Here is a 10,222-nt window from a genome sequence, read left to right on the forward strand (position 1 = left end):
GACATGTCATGGGATAGGTTTTACATCTCTTACTAACAGTTATGATCTCCTGTGACTCCAAGACTCTGAGCATACCTTTTTTACCGTTCATGGTATGTGTGTGTTGTGAGGTTGGTCCAGGAGGTCTGTATATGAAAGCAATGTGAAGTGATATAGCAGAAACAGAATAAACTACAAATGAAGAAATTCATGGAGATGGAGCAGATGGAAGAACTTTAAATGGGAAGTAGTGACAAAGAATGAATTTTATACGACTCCTGCCCTGTTTCCAGCTCTAGGAGTGTGAGTAAAGTGTAGGCCCCTCTAAGACAGGGTAGAAGGTGAGGCAGTAGGTTTGGGTTTAATTTTGGCCAACCATTTAGGGTTCGGTGTCGGTCAGACTGGGTAAGTACACTCCTCCACTACATCCAAACATTCCCTGTCTTGGAAGCAGAAGTGCTCTCAGAAGTGGTGTACAGAGCGAGATGACATGGGTACACGTCGGGTGTGGGTCCTACAATGACAACATTTTGTGGGTTAGGATCGAGTGTGGATTATGTTTTTGAGGGTTAGGGTCAGGTGCGGATTGAGTTTTTCCTAACCTAAACATAACTACTGTATTCATTTTGCTCCTGTGCTGGTCTGTGCTTATTTTAGGAGGAAAACAAGCACAGCTCAAAGGGTGTTAACAAGTGTACAGCCATAGAGAACCCAATAAGGGAATAGGGGTGTGTATAACTTTAGGGAAGCATTACTTTTCAAAAGTCACAATCTCCCATTTAAAAGTCAACCCCCCCCGACTCTCTTCACTGCCAGCTCTGTTAAAGCATTTATTTTGAGAGTAAAGGATTTTAGTTTAGCTAGAGCTGCAGCTCCCAACAGAATAGGAGCTCAAACTCATGTCCGGGTAGGGACAGTCTTAAAGGAAAACTATACTCCCAAAATGAATACTTAAGCAACAGATAGTTTATATCAAATTAAGTGGCATATTAAAGAATCTTACCAAACTGGTATATATTTAAGTAAATATTGCCCTTTTACATCTCTTGCCTTGAACCACCATTTCGTGATGGTCTCTGTGCTGCCTTAGAGATCACCTGACCAGAAATACTAACAGGAAGACGTGTGGAAGCAAAAGACAGAACCAAAAAATTTATATATATTTATAATAATATAATATAAATATAATATATTTTTATAGAGACCGATGTTCAGGGGGTATAGTTTTCCTTTAACAACTGTGCGGCCCAATTAGGACCATTTGTTGCTGGCTGGCACAGGGTTCCAGAGTTGGGTGAGCAAGTAGTGACTGCCCCTCCCTCTCTCCATGTGACTGCAGCTGTAATCTTGCCTTTTTAACCCTCTCTCGCATTCCTTTGGCCCCCAACATTTCATGGCACAATGTGGTCCCCAAGCATTTCATGGCAAAAATATACTGTTGCACCACTGCCACATTGCTATTTACAAGAGCAACCTAGGGCTCAGATATACAGTAGATAAATAATAAGTGCAATGTGCAAGTGCAAAAATCTGCTTACTTTCACTTGTTGTTTTTCTCTGATTTCAATTTTCTTATATTTTTTCTCCTTCTTTAATACACTATCCCATTGTTTTTCTTCTCCCAGCATCTCAGCTATTATGTGTTTCTCTTACTTATCTTTCACATACCAGATATTATTTTTCATCTTTAAATGTTTATATCTCCATAATTCACCCACACTATAACTTCTGCTGGTGGATCACCCACCTTTTTGTTATGTTTTGGTAGCCGAGGATGAGTAGAGTATAACAGTGCTTTATTAGCAGGTTCATGCGGCCATTACACAACAGTAAGCAACTCTAACATCACAAGCTGTATAGAAAGTATGCACAGTATAAATCTTGAGCACAGTGACATCTACAAGCCATTTATATAAACACCACATATTCCCCCTATACTAGCAAAGCATTTGGACAACTATAACAAACAGCAACAGTATGCATTTTAAAACAATATTATACATTCACATCACAAAGTCCTTGGTCCATGCAGGTAGTTTTCTGATTCTCTCAGTATGCCTTATAGGTTCACTTTCTTCAGGCATATTGCAGTTGACATCAGGAGTAGGAAAATGTCCTTCATCAAATGGAGCTTCTCCAAAGTCATAACTAACAGGAACAAGATGACTTGCATTCCATATGCGTCCCTCAGACAGTTCATATGTGTATGGTCCTCGCTTGTGTCTCATTTCAAGTGGTGTAGTAAATTTAGATTGTCCTTGTTTCAGTATTCCTGGTTTCCTAGTTCTGAAAGAATCCAGGCTGAAAGTGTACTTCTCTTGCACCACGTTTTCTGTCAGTATAAGCCTTGCATTTGGCTTGTTGATGTTTCACGTCAGTGTAAGGAGCGCTCCAGACGGCACTCAGGATAATGGCGGCGCCCATCGACGAGGAGGTTGGCTGACATCAGTGCACCACGCCGGATGCCTGACATCAGCGTGCCACATCAGATGCCCAGCATCAGCGCACCATGTCACGACGCCCTCGCCGAATTCGGTGCCAAAACAGAAGTTAAAAGGACGCCATATCACTGCCCTAGTACAGGTCTCCTTTGCTGGTGTTCCTGGGTGCTGTTATTATTGCTGTTTCTTGATCTTGACCCCTGCCTGAAACTCTGATTTTGAACCTACTTTGCCTGTCTCCTGAAATCTTGCCTGGACACTTACCGTCTACTGGACTCTCTGGAAGGGCTTCCTCCTTGGTCCTGACTACTCCCCGCTTGGGCCATGGACCCCACTGAGGAAGCGCCACCTCCCGCATCGAAGAGTATGAAGCTCAGCAGGTCCGTATTGGGCAAGTACTGGACTCTTCTTTCCCGCATGCCTTCTGTGTCTCCGGTCGTCAGTAAACCCGCGGCCATTACTTCTCCAATTGTGACTTCAATAGCTGGTGAACTCTGCATTCCTCCACCCCCTGCTATAATGGGGATCCTCAAGCCTGCAGAAGGTTTGTTACTCAATGTCTGATCCAGTTTGAGTTTCAACCCTCGAAATTTTTTCTGTCAACGCGACAAGGGGCATCAAAAACAGTTTTTGATGCCCCTGGTCGTGTCGCCAATGCCTCTTCCCAACTTCTACAGATTCAGCAAGGGAACTGAAGCGCCAGTGAGTACACCATTGATTTCAGAACCTTAATGGCTGAAACAAGCTGGAATAATGAGGCTTATGCAGCAGTGTTTTATCAAGGCTTGTCATCCAGACTCAAAGATGACTTGGTCTCCAGGGATCGTCCTGAATTTTTGGAAGACTTAATTGCTCTCTCCATCAAGGTGGATACACAGCTCAGGGAACATCAATCTGTCAGGGAGCGTGGCAAGAGACTTCAGCTAACCTTGGATCCACTCTTCCAAAGACCGCTGTTGCCTCTGTCATCCCAGCAGCCTTCTGTTATTCCTCCGGAGAAACCCATGCAAGTCGGAAGGGCACGTCTCTCAGAGCAGGAGAAGCTCCGGAGGCATTTGGCACGACTATGTCTGTACTGTGGCAGCCAATCTCATTATGCCAACTCTTGCCCTGTGAAGCCAAAGGGTCCTCTTCTTCAAGGTAAACCTGGGAAGACATATGCGGGTGGCATTCCTCCAAAATCCCAAGAGCACTCTCACAGGTTTCTCCTCTTTTTACAGATTCATTTGGCCACTAAGACGATCGTCGGCTCTGCCTTCCTTTATTTCGGGGCTGCAGGAAATTTCATGGATGCTCTTTCTGCCAAGTATATGGATGTTACCTCTACGGGTAACAGCAATAGATGACAGGCCACTAACGTCCGAGATTATTTCCATGACGACAGGGGAATTGCCTGTGCAAGTTGCGACTTTACATAAGGAAACGTTGTCGTTCCTGATTATTTCCTGCCCTCCTGTTCCTGTCGTCTTGGGGCTACCCTGGCTTCGTCTACATAACTCCTCCATTGATTGGTCTTTCTGGCAGATCTCTCGTTGGAGTCCATTCTGTCTAGAATATTGCCTTCTCGCTACTCCCCTTCACAAGGTGACTAGCGCTTTGACAGATCTGAAAGCCGTGCCATCCTTTTACAAGGAATTCTCTGATGTCTTTTGTAAAAGGTCTGCAGAATTCCTCCCTCCTCATCATCACTACGATTGCCCCGTTGATCTCCTTCCTGGGACCATGCCCCCTAAAGGTCACATACAATTAGCCAAGGGCTCCTCCCGAGGTGAAAGGTGGCAGTTATAGGCAGAAGTGAGAGCCGAGACCAGGGAGTATTGCTTGGGTTCTGGATTTAGGGTGCCGTTCGTGACAGTTCATCAAGGGGCTCTCCTCCCGCATTGCTCCCATCCTTGCCCTCATCCAAAAAGGGGGTATACTTAACTCTTGGCCTCCTCCAGCTATAGAAGCATTCCAGGATGCTTTCACCTCTGTTCTTCAACATCCTGACCCCGTGTTACCCTTCTTCATTGAGGTGGACGCTTCCGAGGTCAGAGCCGGTGCTTTCCTTTCCCAAAGACATCCTGCTAATTGGAAATTACATCCATGTGCATACTTCTCAAAAAAATTCTCTCCTGCAGAGCAGAATTATGAAGTAGGAAATCATGAACTCTTGGCAGTAAAGCTAGCTTTTGAAGAGTTTTTTATTTACACTGACCATAAAAACGTTAAACAATTGAATCCTCAACAGGCAAGATGGGCCCTCTTCTTTTCCCGATTTAACTTCGTCCTTGATGTACCGTCCGGGTTCCAAGAATAGGAAAGCAGATGCATTATCCCACAGCTTCACCCCAGTGGACCGTCTCCCTGTAAGACAAGATCCTATTTTTCCTCCTGCCAAGATTATTGCTTCTCTTTTTCCTCAATTCGCTGAGCAAATTCTGTCTGGTCAGTCCTCCGCTCCTACCGATACATCCATTGGATTGGCATTCATTCCTTCAGAGCTTCGCCTGCCCATTCTACAACAGACCCATTGTTATAAGCAGGCTGGACATCCTGGTCCAGAGAAGACTCTTGAACTTTTGCAACGCCTAGTCTGGTGGCCGACAATCCGCAATGATGTCAAAGACTTTGTCGCTGCTTGTACCATTTGTGCCACTTCCAAGGCTAGCCATTCTTGTGCCAGCGGTCTGTTACCACCTATTCCCTCTCGTCCATGCACTCACCTAGCAATGGACTTCATTGTAGAACTTCCATCCTCTAAAGGGAATACTGTCATTTGGGTAGTTATTGATTGCTTCAGTAAAATGGCACACTTCATTCCCTTACAGAAACTTCCCTCTGCTGTGGAACTGTCTCAGCTCTTCATCCAATACATTTTCAGGCTGCATGGCTTCCCAGCGGAAATAATCTCTGACAGAGGGTCCCTGTTCGTATCCAGGTTCTTGCGCTCTTTATGTAAAGCTTTGAGTATTACTCTCCAGTTTTCTTCTGCCTATCATCCCCAAACTAAAGGGGCAGCAGAGCAAGTGAATCAAGCATTAGAGCAAGTCCTAAGGAATCATATCTCCCTTTGTCACGACGATTGGTCCGATCTCCTCCCGTGGGCAGAATTTGCTCATAATAATGAATGTCACACTTCCACTGGAAGATCTCCTTTTATGAGGGTTTATGGACAGCATCTACAGGCCTTACCACAGTACTTCCTTCTATCAGATGTTCCTGCTGCCGATGATCACGCGGCCCATATGTCTGCTATTTTGGCTACAACCAAGTATAATCTGGAAGAGAGCGCTTTGGTGCATAAAACTTTCGCTAATAGCAGACGGAGGTCTTCTCCACCATATAAAGTTGGTGACAAAGTGTGGCTTTCTTCAAGGAACATTGGTTTGAAGTTTCCTTCCCCCAAGCCCGAAATTCATTGGTCCTTACCCCATCTCCAAGGTTATTAATCCTGTGGCAGTTCGACTTCAACTTCCCCCTGAGATGCAAATTCCCAATCTGTTTCATGTCTCCCTTGTGAAACCAGCTATTAATAACCACTTCTCTTCTGCTCAGTCTCCTCCATCCCCTGTGGACAGTCAACAGGAGTATGAAGTGGAAAAGATTTTTGATTCCAGAATCTCCAGGGGATCCTTGCAGTTCCTCATCAAGTGGAAGGGCTTTGGTCCAGAAGAATGCGTTTTGTGAAGGAATTCTACAATCAGTTTCCACAGAAGCCTAGTCTTGGTGGTCCAGTGGCCCGACGTGGGAGGGGGGTACTGTCAGGAGCGCTCCGGACGGCGCTCCAGATAATGGTCGCGCCCAACAATGGGGCGATCGGCTGACGTCAGTGCGCCACATCAGTGCACTGCGTCACGACGCCAGCGCCGAATTCGGCACTAAAACAGAAGTTAAAAGGACTAACTTAGTAACTTAGTTCGCATCTGTCTGCCATGTAATAATTCAGCTGGAGATGATTGCGTTGTTGCATAGCAAGTTGCTCTGTAGTTTTGTAGGAACTCTGTTGTAAATACTTTCCAAGATTTCCCAGTAAGATTTGCTGTCTGTAGTGCTTCTTTCAGACTTCTGTTGAATCACTCGATTTCTCCATTTGCGTGTGGGTAATACACCAAAGATTTCCTATGCACAATATTCCTCTCTCTCAGAAAGAATTCAAACTCATATGAGACAAACTGTGGTCCTCTGTCTGATATTAACTCGTTTGGATTACCTTCTCTGCTGAAGATGGTAGACAGAAATGTTATTACTGTAGCTGATGCTATAGGAGAAATAAATGCAATTTCAGGCCATTTACTGTAATAGTCTATCAAGGTTATAGCAAATCTACAGTCTATAGGAGCATCTGTAAAAGGACCCACAATATCAATAGCAAGTTTTTCCCATGCTGAAGTGTTGCTTTGTGGTGAAATTTTAGACACTGGCTGTGTGGCAGGCACTGGTGCTGTAGTATTGAGACTATCAGCTAATTGTAGGTAAAGAGATTGCGTCCAAGTATAGCAGTACCCTTATTCACAATGTCAAAGCCACATTTTGCAGTATTTGGTTCGAATTGTACAGTCACTGGCAAGCAAGCAAGCACAGGGATTGGATCTGACCAGTTTCAGGGCAGGTGCAACAAGCGGATTTTTTGCATTTCAAGAAAATATCCTTTGGTAGTATAGAAACAGCTAAACCTGTATCAAGCATCAGGTTAATGGAGTGTCCTTTGTCAGCAGAAGCAGTACTGACACTGACAGTGCATATAAACTTGTCTGGAATAAATGTATAAGCTTTATCCACATTTAATACTGTGACATTTGTAGTAGTGACTTCAAGAACATCTTTAGCAGAACTACGGAAGATCATAGCAAAATATCCTACCTTTTGGACCATTTGTGGCACTGTACAGCTTTTGCAGGACATGTAAAATAATTTGCAGTGTGTTGTGTTGAACCACAATGGGGATGCGTTGATGTCCTGTACCATATTTTACTACATATTTATTATACAATTATAAAAACAGAAGTCAGCTATTAAAGAATAAAGTGGTCCTTCTGATTGGACCCATGGAGGACTCTACAATGAGCTGTCACTGATACACCAGAGACAGAACATTAAGGGGGTTATTTATCAATGGTCAAGTTGTCTTTTCCCAAATAATTCTAGTTTTTCGTGGTTTTATTAAAAAAAACTTTTTTGGGGTTTTTTCAATATTTATTATACCCCAAAGCTGAAAATAGCTCAAATCTAGAAATACTTCAGCTAAAACTTGTCATGTAGAAGTCAATGGCAGAGGTTCCTTGAACCATTTGAAGATGTTAATAGCCTTTATGATGTTTGGGTTTTTTTCTGTTAGTTTTGCTTAAAAACTCGATTCATTTGAGTGATTGGAGGTTTTTTTCGTGCAAAACTCAATTAATTTGCGTTTTCAGGATTTTAACCCCGAATTCTCTGATCCAGTTTTTTACCATTTGAGTTTTTTCTTAAATTAGAAAACATTTGAGTTGTGAGTTCTTTCTAGGTATAAAAAAACCTCACAAACCTCTAAAACTCGACCAGTAACCATTCCCTGGGTATTGGTTGCAAATCAAAATTGCTGTTCACTGTAATGTTCTTAAAGTGCAGGGTCCACTACTCTTATTATGATGGTGATGTCATTAACTATTTCTCTCTTTGTGTTTTGTGCTTGACATGTAATTAAAGTGTACATCTGTCTGCTTGGCAGTTAGTGATACTAATATATACTACAGGTATGTGACCTACTGTATTATGCAGAATGTTTGTGGCCTGGGTAATGGATCTTTCCCTAATTTGGATATTCATACCTAGTGTACTAGAAAAATCATGTAAACATTAAATAAAGCCAATAGGCTGGTTCTGCTTCCTACTAAGGATTACCATACCTTAATTTTTCTAGTACAAAGTACTGTTTTATTACTACAAAGAAAAAGGAAATCGTTTTTAAAATTTTGATTATTTGGATAAAATGGAGTCTATGGGAGATGGCCTTTCTGTAATTCTGTTTTTCTAGATAACAAGTTTCCAGATAATGGATCCCATACCTGTAAATGTCCTTATTTTGCACTTGTTGCTTACTACATCAGCAATCATAGCTGTTGTAAACTTATTTAAAAATCACAGCTGTCAATTAAATATTGCCTACCCCTCCTCTATGCCTTAGGCATAGCAACTTTGCAATATAAATTCATTACATATTTTCTATGGTTTTTAAATTATTTTTATATGTACTGCAATTGAAAGACTGGCTTTTGCAACATTCTTTAAAAAGTAACAACTCAGAGTTAAGAAAATGCTACTTCCAATAGTAATCACATTTACAAATTACGTTTAAAACACTACAAATTTTTAATAAATTAAAAAATTTGGAAAGTTGCTTATAATTTTGTGTTCTTTTATTAGGCAAAAAAAAATGTTTGGGTTGATGTCCTTTAAGTAGGTTCCTGTTCTGCAGGGCTACAACCTGTTGCTTTAGTTACAACTTATCCCAGTACCTTGCAAGGTAATTGTGCAGTTCTATCAGCTCTTGCACCAGCAGTCTGTAAAAATCCCACTGCACCAGTAATTGGGAACTGGGTCGCAATTATACCAGTCATCATAAGTATATGTGTATGAAGCTGACCTTCTGTTATCCAGTGACCTCTACTGCAATCTGTTTCTGGTCTTTCTCTATCTTTTATGTCAGCTCTTTTTATTTTATTTTCGAAACACATGAGCTAATAGTGCTCCTCCAGCAAATCCTGTATTGAAACCTGTCTTTCAAAATAGCAGATTTTTTTATATTCAGTTTTGAACTTCAATGTGAGATTAGCCATTTTCTTACTTCCTCAAGTGCCTTCAGCCACGTGACTGCAAGTTGGAGTGGTCAATACCCCTCCCAGAGGTAAACAGAGCTTTGTCTGGTCAGCAAACAATGCACACATAGGGCCAGATTCAATTCAGTGAGAAAAAAGTTACATCACGGTCCATCACGTGAAAACTCATGGACGAGATTTAATTTGAGGAGAAAAAGTTTTTCTCCAAATTCAGTTCCAGTTTTTCCCATAGCGTTCAATAGAGTTTTCACATGATAAACAGTGAGATTAGTTTTTCTGAACTCCACTGGTACTTCTGTTGAGCGCAAGAGCCTCCAATTCTCTGAACAGGCTAAAGGTGGCCATAGACTTTACAATTATGAACTTTCATTGCAACCATTGAGCTGAATCATCAGATATGCAGGTAGAAACAATAAATTCTATCTCTATCTGATTATTCAGTAGTAACCCTTTGGCTGCTCTGAAACTTTGCCCTTGTAATGTTTCTCTTTACACTATGTATCATTTTTATTTCTACATTTACTTCCTCTCGCTATCAACAGTTTCCTTGTGTCTCTTTTTTACTTTTTGTATATAGCCTGTTGAGTCATTACACTGCTGCTGCCAGCTTCCTTCTTTAACCTGTGCTAGCAAAGGAACTGTAACTGTTTGTTGGTGCTAAGACTGGTGTAACAAAGGGGTTTTCATGTTTAGATGTACAGGCTCTGTTCCCCTTCCAATTGTGTCCCCATTTTTTATGTTTGAGCTCCTTTTCTGCTGGGAGCTGCAGTTCTAGCTAAGCTAAAATCATTTACGCTCACAGCTAAAGGATGTAAAGGAGCTGGCAGTGAAGGGAAGCAGGGGTGTACAATATTTTTAAATGGGAAGCAATGTTTACCTAAAGCTATACACACTTTATTCCCCTATTTCACTGGGTTCGCTATGCCTGTACACTCTTTATCACCTCTTGAGCTGTGTTCATTTTCCTCCTGTGCCTGTTCTGCCCGGCAGGGGAGGGGGCTGTGCACT

Source organism: Xenopus laevis, chromosome 6L (genome assembly GCF_017654675.1).
Source record: "Xenopus laevis strain J_2021 chromosome 6L, Xenopus_laevis_v10.1, whole genome shotgun sequence".
In the NCBI taxonomy this organism is placed as follows: Eukaryota; Metazoa; Chordata; class Amphibia; order Anura; family Pipidae; genus Xenopus; species Xenopus laevis.